This window comes from Monodelphis domestica, chromosome 3, assembly GCF_027887165.1.
Source record: "Monodelphis domestica isolate mMonDom1 chromosome 3, mMonDom1.pri, whole genome shotgun sequence".
In the NCBI taxonomy this organism is placed as follows: domain Eukaryota; kingdom Metazoa; phylum Chordata; class Mammalia; order Didelphimorphia; family Didelphidae; genus Monodelphis; species Monodelphis domestica.
Genome location: NC_077229.1, coordinates 141289229 through 141312913, shown reverse-complemented (window position 1 = coordinate 141312913; position 23685 = coordinate 141289229). Strand labels below are relative to the sequence as shown.

The window sequence follows — 23685 nt, the reverse complement described above, 5'->3', positions numbered from 1 at the left end:
GAGAAAACTTGCCTGACCCTTTTAGGTACCTAGCATCCCATTGTATCAATTCTAAAAAACAGGCATGGCTCAAAGAACTCCTTGCCTTATTATAAGCATGGGTCCAAGTACTTTCATTGTTTAGCAAGGAGTTTTCTCCCCTAAAGCAGTCTTAAGTACAGGTGGAGTAGAGGTCCTCCTGGCGAGTTCTCACATCAAAATGGGGAATATTTCCAATAGGGAATTTGTTCCAATGGAGGATTCCTCATTGTGGAAATTTTTAACATTCACAAGTCTGCGAAATTTCAAGATTTACACCATCCACCCATCCATCCTGCAGCTGATGCGCAATTTCATTGGGTATTACTGGTGTCCTTGATCAGAACCAGTTTCCATATTGTTTGCACTAGGATGTTCAGTTAGAGTCTACATTGCCAACCATATCTCTTTGACCCATGTATTCAAGCAATTGTTTTTCTTCGATGTTTTTACTCCCACAGATTTTCCTCTGAATGTGGATAGTGGTTTTTCTCGTAGATTCCTCCAAGTTTTTCAGGATCACTGCATTGCCACTAATGGAGAATTATATTCGATTGTACCACAGTGTGTCAGTTTCTATGTACAATGATTTCCTAGTTCTGTTCCTCTCACACTACATCACTTCCTGGAAGTTGTTCCAGTTCACATGGAATTCCACAACTTTATTATTCCTTTGAGTACAATAGTATTCCATCACCAGCATATACTATAATTTGTTCAGCCATTACCATAATTGAAGGGCATCCCCTCATTTTACAATTTTTTGCCACCACAAAGAGCGCAGCTATGAATATTCTTAAACATGTTTTTTATTTCCTTATTATCTCTTTTGTGTACAAACCCAGCAGTACTATGGCTGGATCAAAGGGCAGACAGTCTTTTAGTGTCCTTTGGGGATAGTTCCAAACTTCTATCCAGAATGTTTCACAACTCCACCAACAATGCATTAATGTCCCAACTTTGCCACACCCCCTCCAGCATTCATTACTTTCCTTTGCTGTCATTTTAGCCAATCTGCTAGGTGTGAGGTGATACCTCAGTGTTGTTTTGATTTACATTTCTCTGATTATATGAGATTTAGAACACTTCTTAATGTGCTTATTAATAGTTTTGATTTCTTTAACTGAAAATTTCCTATTCATGTCCCTTGCCCATTTATCAATTGGAGAATGGCTTGATTTTTTGTACAATTGGTTTAGCTCTTTATAAAGTTGAGTAATTAGACCTTTGTCAGAGGTTTTTGTAATGAAGATTGTTTCCCAATTTGTTGCTTCCCTTCTAATCTTGGATGCATTAGTTTTGTTTGTACAAAACCTTTTTAATTGATTTAATCAAAATTATTGATTTTACATTTTGTGATTTTTTCTTAGTTTTTTAGTTTTTTAGTTCTTGCTTGGTTTTATAGTCTTTCCTTTCCCAAAGATCTGACAAATATACTATTCTGTGTTCACCTAATTTGCTTATAGTTTCCTTCTTTATATTTAGGTCATTCAACCATTCTAAGTTTATCTTGGTGTAGGATGTGAGATGTTGAGCCAAAACCTAATCTTTCCCACACTGTTTTCCAATTTTCCCAGCAGTTTTATCAAATACTGGGTTTTGGTAAAAAAAAAAAAAGTGGGATCTTTGGGCTTATCATAGACTGTCTTGCTGAAGTCATTTACCCCTAGTCTATTCCACTGATCCTCCTTGCTGTCTCTTAGCCAGTACCAAATTGTTTTCATGACCACTGCTTTATAGTATTGTTTGAGATCTGGGACTGCAAGTCCACCTTCCTTTGCATTTTTTTTTATGATTTCCCTGGATATCCTTGATCTTTTGTTCTTCCAAATGAACTTTGTTATGTTTTTTTCTAATTCAGTAAAAAAGTTTTTTGGTAGTTCAATGGGTATGCCACTAAATAAGTAAATTAATATGGGCAGGAATGTCAATTTTATTATGTTAGTTCATCCTACCCATGAGCAATCAATGTTTTTCCAATTGTTTAGATCTAGTTTTAATTGTGTGGAGAGTGTTTTGTAGTTGTGTTCATATAGTTCCTGTGTTTCTCTCAGCAGATAGATTCCTAAATATTTTATATCATCTAGGGTGATTTTTAATGGTATTTCTCTTTCTAATTCTTGTTGCTGAGATGTGATGGAAATATATAGAAATGCTGATGACTTATGCAGGTTTATTTTGTATCCTGCAACTTTGCTAAAGTTGTTGAGTATTTCAACTAGCTTTTTGGTTGGTTTTCTAGGATTCTTTAAGTAGACCAAGAGTGATAGCTTGGTTTCCTCATTGCCAATTTTAATACTTTCAATTTCTTTTTCTTCTCTAATTGCTACTGCTAGTGTTTCTAGTACAATGTAAAATAATACAGGTGATAATGGGCATCTTTGTTTCACTCCTGATCTTATTGGGATGGATTCTGCTTTATCTCCATTGCAGATGATGTTTGCTGATGGTTTTAGATATATACTGTTTATTATTTTTAGGAATGACCCTTCTATTCCTATACTTTCTAGTGTTTTCAATAAGAATGGATGTTGTATTTTATCAAAGGCATTTTCTGCATCTATTGACATAAACAATGTGTTTTTGTCAGTTTGCTTGTTAATATGGTCAATTATGTGGATGGTTTTCCTAATATTGAACCATCCTTGAATTCCTGGTATGAACCCTACCTGGTTATAGTGAATAACCCTTGTGATGACTTGCTTTAGTCTTTTTGCTAGTATCCTATTTAAGATATTTTACATCTATATTCATAAGAGAGATTGGTCTATAGTTTTCTTTCTCTGTTTTTGACCTGCCTGGTTTTAGGATCAGTATCATATTTGTGTCGTAAAATGAATTTGGTAGAACTCCTTCTTGGCTTATTCTGTCAAATAGTTTGTATAGTATTGGGGTTAGCTGTTCTTTGAATGTTTGATAGGATTTATTTGTGATTCCATCTGGAACTGGGGATTTTTTCTTAGGGAATTCTTTGATGGCTTGTTCAATTTCTTTTTCTGATATGGGATTGTTTAGGTAATCTATTTCTTCCTCTGCTAGTCTAGGAAATTTATATTTTTGTAAGTATTCATCCATATCACCTAGATTGCCATATTTGTTGCCATATAATTGAGCATAATAGTTTTTAATGATTGTCTTAATTTCCTTTTCATTAGAGGTGAGGTCTCCCTTTTCATCTTGGATACTGTCAATTTGGCTTTCTCCTTTCCTTTTTTTAATTAGATTGACCAGTACTTTGTCTATTTTATTTGTTTTTTCAAAGCACCAGCTTCTAGTCTTATTTATTAAATCAATAGTTCTTTGACTTTCAATTTGATTAATTTCTCCTTTGATTTTTAGGACCTCTAATTTAGTCTTCATCTGAGGATTTTTAATTTATTCACTTTATAGTTTTTTTGATTTGTATGCCCAATCCATTGACCTCTGCCCTCTCTAATTTATCAATACATGAACTCCTACTGAGTACTGCTTTGGCTCCATCCCATAGATTTTGAAAGGATATCTCACCATTGTCATTTTCTTCAATGAAATTGTTAATTGTTTCTATGATTTGTTCTCTAACAGGTTTTGGAGAATATTACTTAATTTCCAATTAATTTTTGATTTGGCTCTCCATGTACCCTTACTGGTCATTATTTTTATTGCTTTATGATCTGAGAAGGTTGCAACTATTATTTCAGCTCTTTTGCACTTGTTTGCAATGCTTTTATGCCCTAATACATGGTCAATTTTTGTGAATGTACCATGTGCTGCTGAAAAAGAAGGTGTATTCCTTTTTGTCCCTATTTATTTTTATCCACATATCTAATAAATCTAATTTTTCTAAGATTCATTCACATTTCTTTCCTCTTTCCTATTTATTTTTTGGATTGATTCATCTAGTTCAGATTGAGGAAGGTTCAGGTCTCCCACTAGTATAGTTTTTCTATCTATTTCATCCTTGAGCTCCACTAGTTTCTCCTTTAGAAATTTGAATGCTATATCATTTGGTGCATACATGTTGAGTACTGATATTTCCTCATTGTCTATACTACCTTTTATCAGGATGTAATTACCTTCCCTATCTCTTTTAACTTGATTTTTCTTACTTTGGCTTTTTCAGATATGATTGCGACTCCTGCCTTCTTTTTATCAGTTGATGCCCAATAGATTTGGCTCCATTCTTTTACTTTCACCCTATGCATATCTACTTTCCTCATGTGTGTTGCTTGTAGACAGAATATGGTAGGGTTTTGGATACTAATCCACTCCACTATTCACTTGTGTTTAATGGGTGAGTTCATTCCATTCACATTCAGAATTATGATTACCAGCTGTGTATTTCCCAGCATTTTGATTTCTACTCCTAGTCCTGCCTTTTCTTCTTTCACTATTTCCTTCTACAACAATGTTTGTTTTTAATCAGTCCCCCTAGTTCCCCCCCTTATTTCATTTCCATTTCTACCCCCTCCATTCTTATTCCCCCCCTTATTTTCTTTGCAGTCTTTTTAAAACTACCCCACCCTCTCTCTCCCTTATAATCCTTCCCTCCCCACCAGTCCATTTGTTACCCTTCTATTCCCCTATAGGGCGCAAATCTATTCTCTGCCCCAATGGATTGGATTGCTCTTCCCTCTTTGGGTCAATTTCAAAGCATGTAAGAGTTGAGTATTTCCTATCTCCAACCTCTTTACCGTTCCAGTGTATTGATGTTCTCCTCCCTCCCACCATGAGCTTCTGTGTGACATATAAATTTGCCCCCATTTGTTTCTTTTTCCATTTCTTTTAGTAGTAACCTCTTTTTTAGCTCTAGTTATATATATATATATATATATATATATATATATATATATGTATATATATATGTGTGTGTGTGTATTTATGCATACATATATCTGTATACCTATTAATATCTTGTTATTATTTCATCCTATACAGTTTGTTGTTGTTCCCTCTAAGTGTAATTCTTCTAGCTGCCCAGGTGATAAGATTTTTTTAAATATTATTTTATTTGATCATTTCCAAACATTAATCATTGGAGACAAAGATCATTTTCTTTTCCTCCCACCCACCCCCCTCCACCTCTCCTATAGGCAATGCGCGATTCCACTGGGTATCACATGTGCTCTTGATTTGAACCCATTTCCATGTTGTTGGTATTTGGATTTGAGTGTTCATTTAGAGTCTCTTCTCAGACATGTCCCCTCAACCCCTGTAGTCAAGTAGTTGCTTTTCCTCAGTGTTTTTACTCCCACAGTTTGTCCTCTGCTTGTGGATAGTTTTTTTATTTCTTCTCCTAGATCACTGCAGATTGTTCAGGGACATTGCATTGACACTTATGGAGAATTCCATTACGTTTGATTGTACCACAGTGTATCAGTCTCTGTGTACAATGTTTTCTTGGTTCTGCTCCTTTCGCTCGGCATCACTTCCTGGAGGTTGTTCCAGTCCCCATGGAATTCCTCCACTTTATTATTCCTTTTAGCATAATACTATTCCATCACTAACATATAGCACAATTTGTTCAGTCATTCTCCAATTGAAGGGCATCCCCTCATTTTCCAATTTTGGGCCACCACAAAGAGCGTGGCTATGAATATTCTTGTACAAGTCTTTTTCCTTATTATGTCTTTGGGGTACAAACCCAGAAATGCTACGGCTGGATCAAAGGGCAGTCTTTTATCGCCCTTTGGGCATAGTTCCAAATTGCCCTCCAGAATGGTTGGATCAATTCACAACTCCACCAGCAATGAATTAATGTCCCTACTTTGCCACATCCTCTCCAGCATTCATTACTTTCCTTTGCTGTCATGTTAGCCAATCTGCTAGGTGTGAGGTGATACCTCAGGGTTGTTTTGATTTGCATCTCTCTGATTATAAGTGATTTAGAACATTTTTTCATGTGCTTATCAATAGTTTTGATTTCTTTACTGAAAATTTCCTATTCATGTCCCTTGCCCATTTATCAATTAGAGAATTGCTTGATTTTTTGTACAATTGATTTAGCTCTTTGTAAATTTGAGTAATTAAACCTTTGTCAGAGGTTTTTATGAAGATTGTTTCCCAATTTGTTGCTACCCTTCTGATTTTAGTTACATTGGTTTTGTTTGTACCAAAGCTTTTTAGTTTGATGTAGTCAAAATTATTTATTTTACATTTTGTGACTCTTTCTAAGTCTTGCTTGGTTTTAAAATCTTTCCCCTCCCAAAGGTCTGACTGTGTTTGCCTAATTTACTTATGGTTTCCTTCTTTATGTTCAATTCATTCACCCATTTTGAATTTATCTTGGTGTATTTCTATTGTTCTAGAATATTGGGGCAGTTTTCTTGAATAATTTCCTGTAGTATTATGTCCAGGACTTTTATTTTGTCATGGTCTTCTGGTAGACCAATGAATCTTAAATTGTCTCTCCTCGAACGCTTTTCTAAATCCTTTGTTTTGTGAATGAGATGCTTCATATTTTCCTCAATTTTTTCATTCTTTTGGTTTTGTTTTATAGTGTCATGCTGCCTTGTGAGGTCACTTGATTCTAGTTGTTGTATTCTGGTTCTTAAAGACTGGATTTCATTCCTGGCTTTTTGGTCATCCTTCTCCTTCTGGTCTGATTTTCTTTGGAGGTCATCTTTCATCCTCTTTACCTCATTTCTCATCTCCTTTGCCTCCTTTTTTTTGCACTGAAGTTATGTATTTAACAGTTTTACATTTAATATTTATATATAAAAACCTTTTAAGTGCTTTTCTCCAATTTATAAATCTAAAGAATTAAAAAATAAGGCATTCAATATTTGAAAAAAGTAAAGATTTACAAAATGTGTATATTCTGTCATGAAAACTTCACACCAACATTATACACTTGGAAAAAAAATACAAACAGGATATATTAAAATTTTATGTAGCAGTAACTTAGTTCACACCATGCAATAAAAAGTACATTAATCAAGATACAAAAGCTTTTTATGTTTCTAAACTGAAGGGCTTTTTTTTTCTTTTTTGCAGACATGTTAGGTATGCAAATCCTTAAAATGGTTGATTTTGGCTTTCAAGACACTATTTTCTGTTTCCAGATGACTTATCTTAGTTTTTAAGTTCTTTTCCCAATTGTTTTCAGTCTTTCTTAATTGTGTTTTGAATTGCATTTTGAGTTCTTCCAAAGCCTGTATACAATCACTGGGATTTCTAATTTATTGTTTGATGCTCCCTCCTCCTCTGTTCTGTTTGCTCTTTGTTCGTTGTCTTTTTAGAAGCTGTCTTTTGTAATTTATTTCTTCTTTTTTTGTTGTTTGCTCATATTTCCCCTTTCTTTACTCCCCGTATTTACCTGTGCTTTTGCTCTTCTCATTTTTTTTTGTTTTGGGGGGTTTTCTGTCAGTGTCCCCTCTTGGAGCTTTGACAGAAGATCTCTCAGTGCAGTCTGTGGGGGAGGGATGTTGGTGTTTGAGCTTCCCTGTCTTCTGGATGCTTTTGATTGGATTAAAGACCAGAAGTCTGTGGGGGAGGGGTGTTGGAGCTTGGGCTTCCCTGAGCTCTGAATACTTTTGATGGGATTAAGTTCAGCTGGGTTTGCCTGGATATGATTTGAGGCCAAAACCTCTTGGAAGGCTGGAGCAATATGGAGGATCTCTGCTATGACCAGTCTGCCTGCTCTGTGCTCCCTATCCAGCTCCTTCCCCACCACCTGTGTTTGACGCTCTGAGCCTGGCATAGCCCTACTGGCAACATATACCCTCCAGCCTAGTGCCTTTGCCTGCCCAGATGTTCCCGTTGCCACTGGAGGCTTAGCACTCTAGGTGGAGGGAAGGGGTCCTGGGACCTTCCTTCTGCCTTCCTCTTAAACCCAAGTGTTCTCAAATTCCAGCTTGGGGGGGGGGTGTACCTTTTGGATTAAGTCCAGCAGGAGGGTTCCTTATCTCTATCTTGTTGTTAGGTTTGATTTTCAGTCCCCTATGATCATTTAGTTTGTAATTGGTAAGGAAGGGTATTCAGAGGTCTGAACTTTTGCTGCTTTTACACTGCCATCTTGACTCTGCCTCCCTCTATCCATAGTCTGTTTTATGCCTCAATTCTTCTTTTTAAAAATCTGAACTTTCTGTCTTAGTAGCAACACTAAGATAGAGGGGTAAGGACTAGACAACTGTGACTAAGTGACTTGTCCAGGGTCACACAGTGAGGAAGTATCTGAGGAAAGATTTGAACCTAAGTCTTCCTGACATTATATATGGATCTCTTTCCCCAAGCCACCCAGCTTCCTCTTATTCCTTAGTTCTTCATAATGATAATACTTTTTTTCCCTTAATTTATCCCTAACTTTTTCAAATACTATCATATTTAGGGTTTCATTTCACATAGCAGCCCTTACCTAAAAATGAGGATACTGTTTTCCCAGTCTGAAAGATGAAGCAATGAAAGGCTAAAGAGGTAATATGTCTTGTCCAGAGGCATTAAGATAGTCTGTGGCACACTAGGTGCTACAGTTCAAGTGTTCTGCTACTCAGACCTCTGCATTTTGAGTGTGTGTGTGTGTGTGTGTGTGTGTGTGTGTGTGTGTGTGTGTAACATCATTGTTTAGTACTTTTTAGTTGTGCTTGACCTCTTTGTTACTCTGTTAGAGGGTTTCTTGGCAAAGATATTAGTGTGGTTTGCCATTTTCTTCTAGAAATCATTTTATAGATGAGGAAACTGAGGTAAACAGTCACTTCTGAAGGGTAACATCACTTATAAGTGGATATCATTAGGGTATTTCATTTGATAATATATCTGAGTGAAACCTCACTCTATCCTTGGAATTGTTATGTTGGGATTTTTGTGGGGAAAGAACAAGAGGGAACATATAAATAATTCAGATTCATTGGTTGGGAAGTGGAAGAAGGAACAGGACTTTAGGAGAAAATCATACTAGTTATCTTAAAATCTAATGTCTATAAACTATCTAAAACTATCTTTCTAAGCTAAATAGTAAATTACCCCAATAGCCAAATCTCACACAAGGATTCCAATCAAATGGACCAGGATCTTTAGTTGATTTGTATCCAAACTGATGCTGCCAGAATCCAGATTCAAAAGCTTTCTTTCTTCTTTAGCTGGTCTCAGGAGAAAACAGAAACCCATTTTTCTCCAAGCCTTCAATCAAGGTCCTTCAGGAGAGAAGTCTGTCCATTGGGCATAGAATCTTATCCCAGATCGCCAGCCTTAGGCTCCCATGTGACTCTTAGTCACATGATCCTGTCCATCACTCATTCTGACATTTGTACCTCTCAGTTTTTTGCAAACCATTCATTCTTCATCACAGAATTCATACAGTGGAGGTACCCTTCTTCCCCTGGAGCCTCTCCCTCAAAATTGCTCTTCCCAGACTTTCCTTTAAGAAGGATTCATAGACTAGCCATATTTTATTCATCTCCAAGTTATATTTTGGGCTTTCTTTGCCTTGTCCCCAAGCAAGACATCCTTGTCCCTTACCCTTTCAGTTTTCTTTTATGTGTCCTCAACCCCCCATTAGAAGGCAGTACCCTTAAAAGCAGGGTATTTGTATTCTTGGTATTTAGAACAATTTCTGGAACATAATTTGTTTTAATGGACGCTTCTTGACTAACTGACTAAACTGGGTTCCTCTGATTTGCCTTAGGTAACTTCTCTCAATTGAGGCAGCCTAGTGCAATGAATAGAGCATTGGACATGGAATTAGAAAGAATTGGGCTCAATTATACCTCTGAAACTTGCTAAGTATGTGATCCTGGACAAATCATTTTATGTCATGCCTTAGCTTTCTCTTCTGTCAAAGGAGTGTTTGACTAAATGACCTCTAAGTTTCCTTCCAATTCTGAATCTATGATTGATAATCTATCTGGGGGATCAGAGAAGAGCTAATGTGGATAAAGGACAGGAAACTTTGTACCATTGTCTAATCTGTATACTAAATGAGGTTAAGCAAGTAGGAGGGAGACATAGTATCTTTGTGTGTGTGTGTGTGTGTAGGCTATGCAGTGACTATAATGTAGAATATGTAAAGGGTGAATATTATGGTTGAGACTGAAAAAAATCTAAATTTAAATGGTCGCCAAGGGAAATCCCAAATAATAAAATAACCAAGTCAGCTGCCAAGTTCTTATGGTGTTTTAATTACAACAGGAGGAAGAAAATATTAGAGGAACAGGGAGAGGGAGAGGGAGAGGGAGAGGGAGAGGGAGAGGGAGAGGGAGAGGGAGAGGGAGAGGGAGAGGGAGAGGGAGAGAGAGAGAGAATTCCAGCCTCGAACTGAACTGTATCTCTCCTCACAGGAAGTCCTGAGAACTCCAGAGGCTGTTCTCTACATCACTTCCTGCATCTTACATGTGCCAATGGTGGCTCAAGCTTGATTTAGGACCACCCAGAGGTCTGTCCTTTTTTTTGCACATGTCTGTTGAAGGCCATATTCTCAAATAATTAAATCTTGAGTTTGCTGCAGCCCTTCCTAATCTTGTTACACTGAGTAGGTTGGAGAATGTAGTTTCCAAGACCTGATTCTATTATTCCAAGTACCTCTATTGCTATTGATCAGGAAATAGCTAAAGAATGGTATGAATAGGGTGGAGGTTTTGAAATTCACAAATAGAAGTTAGAAATATAAGGGACTAAAGCACAAAAGGTAGAAGATGATAAGTGACATGAAGAGGAACAAATAATTTCTGGTTTGTGGAATTTGATGTGAAGATTGGATTTTTGCTCTCCTCTGATTATAACAATGAAGGTACTTAGCTCTTCCTTAATTGTGAAGAGTAAATTGTAGTCCCCTGTCTATTTTTAGATTTTAATCCCCCAAAATGTAAGCACAGTACTTAAGGTTGAGTATGGAGTTCTACCCATTTTGGATTTTAACCACAAAAAAGTATTAACACCCATTTCATACATTGAGTGGGAGGTCTGTGACCCAAGTATGGAAGAGTGGGCAGTCCTGGAGTGGAGCATTGGCCTTGATTGGTAGACATTCAAATTTAGGGGAGTGACACAAGAGAACTAGGTCTTTAAAAGTGGAAACAGAGACACACAGACACAGTTAGAGAGACACACTTGGAATGGAGAGAGACATTTGAAGTGAAGACACACTTAGAGTGAAGAGACACATGGAGTGGAACCTCCTGTAAGAAGCAGTTCTACTGGAGTTGAGGCTGATAAAGAATCTGCTGATTAAGCTGATACGTGGTGAGTATAAAGACTGACCTCCTTTCCTGGGACTTGCTGGAAGCATCAGCCTCTGGAAAGTCTCATCTTCTTGAGACTCCTTTCCCCTGGCTGAGGCCTTTGAATTCCTACCTGACTCAGAGGAAGCCGGAGCTCTCTCTCTCTCCCCTCTTCTTCTCTTTCTCTCTTCCTTATTATCTTCCCTCTACTGTAAAATAAACTACCATACATTCCATTCTAATTTTAGTAATTCATTTTTGGGATTTAGCAATTAAATCCCTGACGACCAATTAAATATATTCAGTTCAACCATAAATTTAACATTGGGGAGGTTTCATGGAAGAGATGCCATTTGCCTTGTGACTTGAAGGATGGTAGGATAAAAAAAAGGAAAAGGAAGGCAGGGTAGCAAGGTGTTTCCAGTGATTGGGCTAGGTATAAGTGAAGAAGTAGAGGCAGGAGATGCTAAACATATAAGAAATATATCATCAGTCCAAATTACTTGGAGAGTAAGGCCCCTGTTGCAGATAATGTGAAATGAGACTTAAAAAACAACAAGCAAGACTATGGAAAGTCTTAAAGGAATTTCAGATTATTTTAGGATGTAGTCATAGTCTTAAATAACTTATTTGTCAGACAGAAGTCATTCATAAATGTGGAAACAGGAGACATGGGAGGCTCTGTACTCAAAATGGTGCCCTGAACAGTTATTTCTTATTTGTATATGTGTATGTGTGAGTAAATCTGGATGAGAAATATCACTACACAAGGCTTGAAAATGCTTTTAAAATTATCCCAGGTCACTTCTGTTTGGATTTCTGATTTCCCATCACATTCTACTTGCAAACATACTTATTTGTGTATAAGGCTTCCCTCTTCATAATTTCCCCCTTTTGACAAAGAGTGACAAAGTAGAAATAGGGATGGATTTGGAGTCAGAGGACTAAGTACAAATGGGAGCTTTGGTACATACTACCTGTATGATCTTGGGAAAACCAATTGACTTCTCTGGATCTCAGTTTCCACATCTGAAAAAATAAATTTGCACAACTCTTTGAGGGTAGGAACTATCTTTTTTGTGATGTTCCCTGAGTATCTAGTAAAATGCCTAGCATATTATATGCATGGGGTGTATGGGGTGCTCAGGGAGGAGTAATATCTTTGGTATGGAGGGCTTGTCGTGCCCTTCTAGGGTAGCTCCCCAACCTCTGACCCTCACCTGACACCCAGCTCTCACTTGTGGCTCCCAGTAGCTGCTAGCATGCGGCAGTGGCCACACCCCGGGCAACAGCTTCGACAGGCTGGCTAAACCTTGTGAGGGTAGCCATTGGGTCATCATCGACCCCTGGTGAACCAGGGCTTTGCTCACTCAGCATGTGAAGACTGTTTCGACGGAACAGGCGGAAGAAACCAACAAGAAGGTTCAACTGCTGAGACGGTGACAAAGCAAAGCACTGTGGAGTGAATAGGGCGTGTTGGAGCACAAAGGACAACACGGCCATCCAATGCAGCTGAGGAAGTCTCCAGGCGTAACGACTTTTCGTGCCACTGGACCCAGGCTTCCAACGCCGAGAGAGTGGGACTGTCTCTGTGCATCGACTTTTCCACTTAAATCTTCATGCACAAGTGTCTTTGTGCACAAAAACACACAAAGACAATCGTCATCCTCAGTTACCAAGAGACTACTACTACTACTACTATTATATGCATAATGAATTCCAGTTGGTTTATTGTTTCATGTATATTAAAAGAAAATGTTGTAAGGTAAGTATTAACAAGTATTTTATCCCTATTTTACAGAATTTTACAGAAGAAACTGAAATGCATAAGTGGCTTGGTTATGATGATACTCCTTATAATGTCAGAGATGATGCTTGGAGCTGTGTCTTCCTGACTACAAACTAAAGTTGGACAATCTAACATTTTAGGTTTCTTCCAATTCTAAATCTGAGTCTGAGCAGAATGTAAATTTGTTGAGCCTTTGTAATGTTTTACTTTTATGTTTTTCATGGGCAACCACTTAGTAGATATTTTATATTTGTGGGATGTTAAACAAACATGTAAATACTGATAAAGTAGATAGCCTTTTTTAGGGGTATTACTAAGGCAATTGTAGTATATAATGGCAAATAATTATCACTATTCTTGAGGAAGCAGTAAATAGTATAAATACAAATTTGCATGGAAAAATACATTAATTAATGCAAAGGGAAATAAGCATATAAATATTTGCTATAAAGGTTTTTTTGTTTTCCTCCTCAAGGGGAGAGGAGTTGGGAGAAAATATAAATGCATGTTAAAATAATTAAAAAAAACAAATTGAAGTAGATCTATAAAAACAATATATATGTCATAATAGTATGAATGGGGAAAACAAACAAAATAACTAAAATTTAATGTTATGAAATTATAATGATCAAGCTTGGCTACTAAAAAGAGATTTAAGAAGACAACTTCCTTACAGAGGTTCCTATTGCATAAATCATAGTTCTTTTCCAGTGTTGGATTTGTTGAATTAGCATTATCTTCTCCTCTTCCTCTTCCTTTTTCTTCTCCTCTTCCTTCTTATTCTCTTTTAATTTCTCTTACTATAAGGGACGGCTATCTTGGAAAGAGTAGTGAGTGAAACATGGGAAAGATAATTAAAAAAACAAAATATAATAAAATCTATTTAAAAGATACACATGATATATATAAAAATAAGAATAATGATGATGATAGCTTCCATTTCTATAGGGCTTTAAATTTTGCAATACTCTTCACATATTTTATCTCATTTTTAGCCTCACAGCAATCCTTGGAGGTAGGGATTACAGGTCCTATTATCTCAGTTTTGCAGTTTGGGAAACAGTAGCTCATTGAGATTAAAGTGACTTGTCAATAGTCACACAGCTATTGTCATAGTCAGATAATGTGGATGTGGAGAAAGGAATCATTAAAATAATTATTTCAGCTCATTTATTTAGAAAAAATATCTCTTACCTTGAATATGCAAAGAACTCTACTAAGTACTAATGGTTATAATTTAAATAACTAAAGATTATAGAAATGGGTCAATGATTTAATCTTTATTGATTATTCATTATGTGTCTCTACTACCACTATGTGTCACTAAGAGATACTAAAGATGAATTTAATATCAGAATCCAATCCAACAAGCATTTATTACATAGACTTTTAGCATTTAGAAGAGAACTTAAAATTTTTATTTTATTTTATTTTTTTATTTTAATTTTATTTTAATTTTAAACATTATTTTATTTGGTCATTTCCAAACATTATTCACTGGAAACAAAGATCATTTTCTTTTCCTCCCCTCCCCGCTCCCACAGCCGACGCATGATTCCACTGGTTATCACATGTGTTCTTAACTCGAACCCATTTCCCTGTTGTTGGTATTTGCATTAGAGTGTTCATTTAGAGTCTCTCCTCAGTCATGTCCCCTCAACCCCTGTAGTCAAGCAGTTGCTTTTCATTGGTGTTTTTACTCACACAGTTTATCCTCTGCTTGTGGATAGTATTTTTTAGATCCCTGCAGATTGTTCAGGGACATTGCATTGACACTAATGGAGAAGTCCATCACCTTCGATTGTACCACAGTGTATCAGTCTCTGTGTACAATGTTTTCCTGGTTCTGCTCCTCTCGCTCTGCATCACTTCCTGGAGGTTGTTCCAGTCTCGATGGAATTCCTCTACTTCATTATTCCTTTGAGCACAATAGTATTCCATCACCAACATATATCACAATTTGTTCAGCCATTCCCCAATTGATAGGCATCCCCTCGTTTTCCAATTTTTGGCCACCACAAAGAGTGCAGCTATGAATATTCTTGTACAAGTCTTTTTCCTTATTATCTCTTTGGGGTACAAACCCAGCAGTGCTATAGCTGGATCAAAGGGAAGACAGTCTTTTATCGCCCTTTGGGCATAGTTTCAAATTGCCCTCCAGAATGGCTGGATCAATTCACAACTCCACCAGCAATGAATTAATGTCCCTACTTTGCCACATTCCCTCCAGCATTCATTACTTTCCATAGCTGTCATGTTAGCCAATCTGCTAGGTGTGAGGTGATACCTGAGTTGTTTTGATTTGCATCTCTCTGATTATAAGAGATGTAGAGCACTTTTTCATGTGCTTATTAATAGTTTTGATTTCTTTGGCTGAGAACTGCCTGTTCATGTCTCTTACCCATTTGTCAATTGGAGAATGGATTGATTTTTTGTACAATTGATTTAGTTCTTTGTAAATTTGAGTAATTAAACCATTGTCAGAGTTTTTTATGAAGATTGTTTCCCAATTTGTTGCTACCCTTCTGATTTTGGTTACATTGGTTTTGTTTGTACAAAATCTTTTTAATTTGATGTATTCCAGATTATTTATTTTGCATTCTGTAACTCTAATTCTTGCTTGGTTTTGAAGTCTTTCCCTTCCCAAAGGTCTGACATGTATAATGTTCTGTGTTCGCCTAATTTTCTTATAGTTTCCTTCTTTATGTTCAAGTCATTCACCCATTTTGAATTTATCTTGGTGTAGGGTGTGTGGTGTTGATCTAAACCTAATCTTTCCCACACTGTCCTCCAATTTTCCCAGCAGTTTTTATGAAATTAGTGGATTTTTGTCCCAAAAGCTGGGATTTTTGGGTTTGTCATATACTGTCTTGCTGAGGTCACTTGCCCCCAGTCTATTCCAGTGATCCTCCTTTCTGTCTCTTAGCCAGTACCAAATTGTTTTGATGACCCCTGCTTTATAATATAGTCTGAGATCTGGGACTGTAAGACCCCCTTCCTTTGTATTTTTTTTTTCATTATTTCCCTGGATATCCTTGATCTTTTGTTCTTCCAAATGAAATTTATGTTTTTTTTCTAAATCAGTAAAAAAAATTTTTGGAAGTTCCATGGGTATGGCACTAAATAGATAGATGAGTTTGGGTAGGATGGTCATTTTTATTATATTGGCTCGTCCTACCCATGAGCAGTTAATGTTCTTACAATTGTTCAAGTCTAGTTTTAGTTGTGTGGACAGTGTTTTGTAGTTGTATTCATATAGATCCTGTGTTTGTCTCGGGAGATAGATTCCTAAGCATTTTATTTTGTCTAAGGTAATTTTGAATGGGATTTCCCTTTCTAGTTCTTGCTGCTGAGCTGTGTTGGAATTATATAGAAATGCTGATGACTTATGTGGGTTTATTTTGTATCCTGCAACTTTGCTAAAGTTGTTGATTATTTCAATTAGCTTTTGGTTGAATCTCTAGGATTCTTTAAGTAGACCATCATGTCATCTGCAAAGAGCGATAATTTGGTCTCCTCCTTGCCTATTTTAATGCCTTCAATTTCTTTTTCTTCTCTAATTGCTACTGCTAGTGTTTCTAATACAATAATGGGCATCCTTGTTTCACTCCTGATCTTAATGGGAATGAATTTAGTTTATCCCCATTGCAGATGATATTAGTTGATGGTTTTATATATATATACTGTTTATTATTTTTAGGAACGACCCTTCTACTCCTATGCTTTCTAGTGTTTTTAGTAGGAATGGGTGTTGTATTTTATCAAAGGCTTTTTCTGCATCTATTGAGATAATCATGTGGTTCTTGTTGGTTTGCTTGTTGATGTGGTCAATTATGTGGATAGTTTTCCTAATATTGAACCAGCCCTACATCCCTGGTATAAATCCTGCTTGATCATGGTGGATGACCCTTCTGATCACTTGCTGGAGTCTTTTTGCTAGTATCCTATTTAAGATTTTTGCATCTATATTCATTAGGGAGATTGGTCTATAGTTTTCTTTCCCTGTTTTTGGCCTGCCTGGCTTTGGAATTAGTACCATGTTTGTGTCATAAAAGGAGTTTGGTAGAACTCCCTCTTTGATTATTATGTCAAATAGTTTGTATAGTATTGGAGTTAGCTGTTCTTTGAATGTTTGATAGAATTCACTGGTGAATCCTTCAGGCCCTGGGGATTTTTTCTTAGGAAGTTCTTTGATGGCCTGTTGGATTTCTTTTTCTGATATGGGATTATTTAAGAAATCTATTTCTTCTTCTGTTAGTCTAGGCAATTTATATTTTTGTAAATATTCATCCATATCACCTAGGTTGGTATATTTATTGCCATATAGTTGGGCAAAGTAGTTTTTAATGATTGCCTTAATTTCCTCTTCATTGGAGGTGAGATCCCCCTTTTCATCCTTGATGCTGTTAATTTGCTTTTCTTCTTTCCTTTTTTTAATTAGATTAACCAGTACTTTGTCTATTTTGTCTGTTTTTTCAAAGTACTAGCTTCTAGTCTTGTTTATTAGCTCAATAGTTCTGTCACTTTAGATTTTATTAATTTCTCTCTTAATTTTTAGGATCTCTAGTATGGTTTTCTTCTGGGGGTTTTTAATTTGTTTGTTCTCAAGTTTTTTAATTTGCATTTCCAATTCCTTGATCTCTGTCCTCCCTAATTTGTTAATATATGCACTCAGGGATATGAATTTTCCTCTAAGTACTGCTTTGGCTGCATCCCATAAGGTTTGAAAGGATGTCTTGCTGTTGTCATTTTCTTCTCCCTCCCTTCTCCCCCTCCTTAATTTTCCTTTCTTTCTTGCCCTGTTGGATAAGATAGAATTCGGGATCCCACTGGATCTAGATGTTCTTCCCTCTCAGATTTGATTTCACTGAGAGTAAGGCTTAAGTAATTCCACTTCACACTCTCTTCCTCTCCTTCTCATATGAGAGTTCTTCCCTTCCCCTTCCCATGTGTATCTTTAGATGGGAAAGATTATTCTATTAGGTCCCCCCCCCCATTTCTTGAAGTAAATCTTAGTATTATCAATGGTCCCCCCCTCCCTTTTCCTTTCTTTGCCCCTACTTTCCCCAAATCTTCTTAATGCCCCAATCTTTCCCTATGCATGTTTCTTCTAACTACTCTTATGATGCTACAATTTTTGAGAGTTACACAAAACATTTTCCCCACATATTAATATATATATATATAATTTGATGTAAATGTAGTCCTAATAGAAGAGAGTTTGACTTAAAGAAAAAGATAAGATTTATCTCCTTTTCCCTTTCTTTCATATTTACCTTTTCATGTTTCTCTTGCTTTCTGTGCTTGGATATCAAATTTTCCACTAAGTTCTGGTCTTTTCTTAGCAAATGCTTGGAAATCTTCTATTTTGTTGAATGCCTGGCAGTCCCCAGATCCCAAGGACCCTGGAGTGCCCCCCCCAGACAGAGATGTTCCCCACTCACTCACTCACTGTCCCAGTGAGAGCTCAGGTAGCTCACTCTGATTTGGTGGGGGAGGTAGGGGGGGAAGGGTGGCTCAGTTCACATTTCTGTGCAAGCTTTTTCTCCTCCTTATTATAGTGTGGAAATGTTCAAACCCCACGTACCTTCGCCTCTGTGGGATACTGGGGAGTACTGGGGTGTCCTTCTGTTCCTCCAAAGGTGATTTTTATGCTCCTTTGATGTAGTCTATTTCATTCAGTGCCGGGGAGAGGAAGCGTGTGGCATCTAGATTGCAGCCATGATTACCCGGAAGTCTGAGAACTTAACATTTTAATGTGATTAGATTAAAAATATATATATATATATGCCTTATAAAATCCCCAATAAATGTTGATCTAGTTATTGTTTGAATATCTCAAATGCAATCAACAATTCAGGCAGCATTCATTAACCAATGACATTGTACACTTTTTGACAATATGATTACATCTAGGGATAGAAAAAAATGAAAATATTTGGTTGTCACCTTTGATGAGTTGTCATCTAGCAAAGAAACAATGGAAAAAATCCTAGACATAGTTGGGAGACTAGGGCACCATTTCCTCAACTAAAAATTGGGATAATAACATTCCTACTCACTAGCATACAAAGTGCTTGCTATTTAAGCTTTTTGCAAATGATAAATGCTCTGGAAAAGTTGATGTTAGAAAAATAAGATAAATGCTAAAGGGGCATTGGGAAAATAGGCACAGTAATGGAGCTATGAACTGGTTCAGCCTTGCTAGAATGCACTTTGGAAATATACCACCCTCCAAAAACCCTTAAATTGTGCTTAACTTTTGACCCTGCTATATCACTATATCATCTTTACCCCCGAAGAGATAGAAGATAGAGGAAAAAGACATTTATGTACAAAAAATAAGGGTAGCAGCTTTTTTTCATAGTTGTCCCAAAATGGAAAATAAGGTATTGTCTTCCTTTTGGGGCATAGCTAAACAAATTGTGATACACGAATATAATGGAATATCATTGTACCAAGAGAAATGATGAAATGGACAGTCTAGGGAAAAAAGTGAGAAGACCACTAGAGTTGATGCAGAATAAAATGTGCAGAACTAGGAGGAAAATTTATGCAATGATATTATAAAGAAAAAAAAAGCTTTAAAACACATTAGAACTCTGATCACTGCAATGACAAAACACAAATGTTCTAATCCAGAAGCCTGATAAATCATACCATTCACCTCCTGTCAGAGAGGGAATAATATTAAAATGAGAGATTGATTTTTTAGGATGATCAATGTGGAAATTTGTTTTGTGGAACTTTTAATGTTTATGATTTAGCTTTTTTCCTTCTCTTTTTTGTTGTGGAGGAGTTATGGGAGAAATAGATTATAAAAGAATCTAAAATAAATGATTTTATTACATAGCAAAACAAACTCTAAAGTGCTAAAATATATGAATTATTATTAACCAGGGGAATACAATAGTCTTGGAAATACACATGATAAAAGATAAAAGAAGACAGTGGAGGTAAAGGAAATATTCCAACAAAATATCGGGGATTAGCAGAACTTTTCAAATCATTGACCCTACATCCAGCCCAAGTCCATTGTAGTGATCATCTAAACATGGAGACTTTGGTAACTGCTTCAATAGCAGGCACAGCTACCGAAGACTCAGAAAATAATGGTTAGCATTTATATAGTACTTGAAATGTTTGCAAGATTACATATGTATATATGTATATTTTTTCATTTCATCCTTATGACAAAAGTATGACATAAGTGCTATTATGATATCCACTTTACAGATGATAAAACTGAAGCTGAGAGAGTTTAAGTGTCTTGTTCAACAGGGTTATACAGTTAGTAGGTATTTGAGGCAAGATTTGATCTCCATGTCTAATCCTCCTATCCACTGATCTGTGGCTTCTGGAAGGAAAGTTCTCAATACAAAAGTCACTATCAAATGGTTTGATATTAAAAACAGGTAGCTTTTTTTTTTTTTAATCAGTGTATTATCTTCTGCATTGCAGCTTTATCCTAGGGGCCATTGGATATTTCCATTTGATTTGTAGTTGAAATTTCTATGTATCTCTCCCATTTAAGTGCTGCTCCAGAGCAGGAACTATCTTGCTTTTCTGTTTTTATCTTCAATTCTTAGTAGAGGGCTTTTCTCATACTAACTGCTTAAAAATATTATTTTTTTTTTCATTTTTGGAAAGAGTTAACACTTTGACTTGAGGCTTTGAAGGAAAAGAAAAATTTCCATGCAAAAGGATGAGTCAGGAGTTAATTTCAGACCTTCAGACCATAGTGCCAGCCTATGTTTATATATGAAGACAATTTAGTTCAATTTATAATTTTTATGTATTAAAAAAGGATTAAAAGGATAGTTCTTAACCTGGGATTTTTTAAGTTGGTGTTTTTTTTTTAAAGATTTTAACAACTGTATTTAAATATGTGTGGTTTCAATTGGAATTGTTTGCCTTTTGTTTTCTGCATTTAAAAACACTATTCTGAGAAGGGCATCATGGGCTTCACCAGATTTCCAAGAGTTCATTACTCAAAAAAGGTGAAGAAGTCCTGGATTATAAAATGTCCAAAGTCTCTTTCAGCCCTGTAATTCTCTAGACAGTGAGTGATTAGCAGTTCCATAAATAAAGCTGTCATTGCAGGAGGGGGGTATCATCTGTAAAAGCATTGAAATGGAATAGAATAGCGTTGGCATGGGAAGTTTTTTAAAGGTACTCAGTTAATTGGGCAATAGGGCAATACTTATCAAGAGCTAAATCTACAGTACAGGGTTAGAAAGTTTGGCAATCCCAGCCAAAGACATTTACTGTTTCCCTTCAGCCCCAGGTTTTGTGGGCAAACTGGAGAGAATGACCACAGGAAGTGCTAATCCTTGCTGAGTTGATTCATGGATTCTTGTTTCCTATAGTCTTTGGGCATCATGGTCAGATCTGCATGATTGCTCCAGCTCAACGTCAGTTTTCTTTCTCCCTATCTTTATTTTTTCCCCCAGACTCCTAAAATAAAGGTCAACAGATTATTGAAAACACCACCAAACAACACTCTGTCCTTGGCCAAGCATTTATCTGAAGAAGCCAGAAAAAAATCAGTGAAATCATGGCAGCTATCCTGGGGTTTTGTAAGAAGGCTGGAGCTTGGGCAGAGCCTATTAAATCGACCACAGCCCTTTCTTGTAAATTGAATGTTTATGACAAGCAGGAGACCTTTAGCATAAATCACTTCTAGCGCTCTCCCCTTCTGTCCCTGGGATGGCTCTTATTGTTGAACTTATTTCATTTGATTTGGGTGAAGGAAAATGTTTCTTAGACTTACCTCCACTGAGGCAGGCATGGGGTGGGGGCGTAATCTTGGTCAGCACAAGTAAATCCGAGATTGGAGGACTGCCGAAATTGGAACTAAAGGATACATATCAAAGAGAACGAAAGCGGGACTCGGGGACGCAGGTGAAGGAAATGGCAGTCTGTGACCCCATAGTTTAGGCGGGATATTTGACGTGGGGGAAGGAGAGAAGATAGAATTCTTCTTAAATCCATTCTGCTTCCACTTCTGTGGCAGGAGGGTGGGGGAAGAGCATCGGAGTGCATGACAAGTAGCCTTCTGGGGGGAGAGTTGGGCTAATAAACGTTGATTGAAAGGAGCCAGCTCTGAAGAAAGCAAAGCATCTGCCATTCCTCCAATTTTATGTGCTGACAGCGTAAAGGACTAGTGCAAAGACGGCGGCCTGGCTTCTGACTTTATAGTTTACATCTGGTCAGGAAGGGATTAAATTGACCACACCTGCCACAAATCTGCACTCCTTATGGAAGCACTGCTGGCATTTGCACTGTAGTCCCAGGGGCTCACAGGCTTTCTCTTCAGGCCCTTAGGAAGCTGAGTTCTGAGACAGGTGTGTTCACATTTTAAAGATAATTGTGTCACCCCCCCCCACACACACACACCAAACTCCCATCTCTCCCACCCCATCCAGGGATCGTCAAATCCAAAATCCTCATATGAGTAAATAAGTCTACCCAAGCCAACCAGATAAATAATTACAAAAACATTATATCCAAGAGTCACATGGAGGATGAGAGGAATTCTTAGATTTAATATTGTCCCAAATCTTCATTTTACAGATGAAAAGCCTGATACTCGGAGATGGAAAGAGGTTTTCCTGAGGTCACACAGGAAGCACCATAGACAAGACTAAAAAAGCCCCTTAATGTCTGAATTCAAATCTTTCCATTGTACTACTTGGGCTGCTTGACCTTCTTAATACAGTTTTCTTGTGTGTTTTTTGTTAAGCCAATCCCTTTTGTGTGTTTATTACTTTTACTGACAAGGTTCTGCCCAAAGTCTTGGTCTTTTGACCCAATTGTTGTCTAGAGGGATCTGAATAATATAGGGAGGATCTGAATTGCAGGGTATATCTGAACAGTGTTATCATCTATGGGTAATATGGTTTGAGAAAAAAAATATCTGGGGGCTTAGACTTCTGATTTTGATCAGTGTTAGGAACTTGTGGTGTGACAATTCAATCTACTAATGCAGATAAACAATATTTTTTTAAGCTACAAAAGCCTTTGAGTATTGTGCTCCTCTTCTACCTAATTTCTTTTTTCTTTTTTTTTTAAATAATATTTTATTTGATCATTTCCAAGCATTATTCATTAGAGACAAAGATCATTTTCTTTTCCTCCCCCGCCCCCCATAGCTGACGCTGATTCCACTGGGTATCACATGTGTTCTTGATTCAAACCCATTGCCATGTTGTTAGTATTTGCATTAGAGTGTTCGTTCAGAGTCTCTCCTCTGTCATGTCCCCTCAGCCATTGTAGTCAGGCAGTTGCTTTTCATTGGTGTTTTTACTCCCACAGTTTGTCCTCTGCTTATGGATAGTGTTTTTCTCCTAGATCCCTGCAAATTGTTCAGGGACATTACACCGCCACTAATGGAGAAATCCATTACATTCGATTATACCACAGTGTATTAGTCTCTGTGTACAATGTTCTCCTGGTTCTGCTCCTCTCGCTCTGCATCACTTCCTGGAGGTTGTTCCAGTCCCCATGGAATTCCTCCACTTTATTATTCCTTTTAGCACAATAGTATTCCATCACCAACATATATCACAATTTGCTCAGCCATTCCCCAATTGATGGGCATCCCCTCGTTTTCCAATTTTTGGCCACCACAAAGAGTGCAGCTATAAATATTTTTGTACAAGTCTTTTTCCCCATTATCACTTTGGGGTACAAACCCAGAAATGCTATGGCTGGGTCAAAGGGTAGATATTCTTTTGTCGCCCT

The 23685-nt window shown here is 37.0% G+C and overlaps 1 long non-coding RNA gene across 1 annotated transcript; it reads right to left on the bottom strand.

The window, feature by feature from the left end:
- Positions 1-14448: 14448 nt before the first annotated feature.
- On the bottom strand, positions 14449-22577 carry LOC130458337 (uncharacterized). Its single transcript, XR_008917513.1, has 3 exons — positions 21713-22577; positions 18527-18683; positions 14449-14857 (listed from the first exon to the last, which is right to left on the bottom strand). It is a non-coding gene; the product is annotated as an uncharacterized LOC130458337 (long non-coding RNA).
- Positions 22578-23685: the final 1108 nt, after the last annotated feature.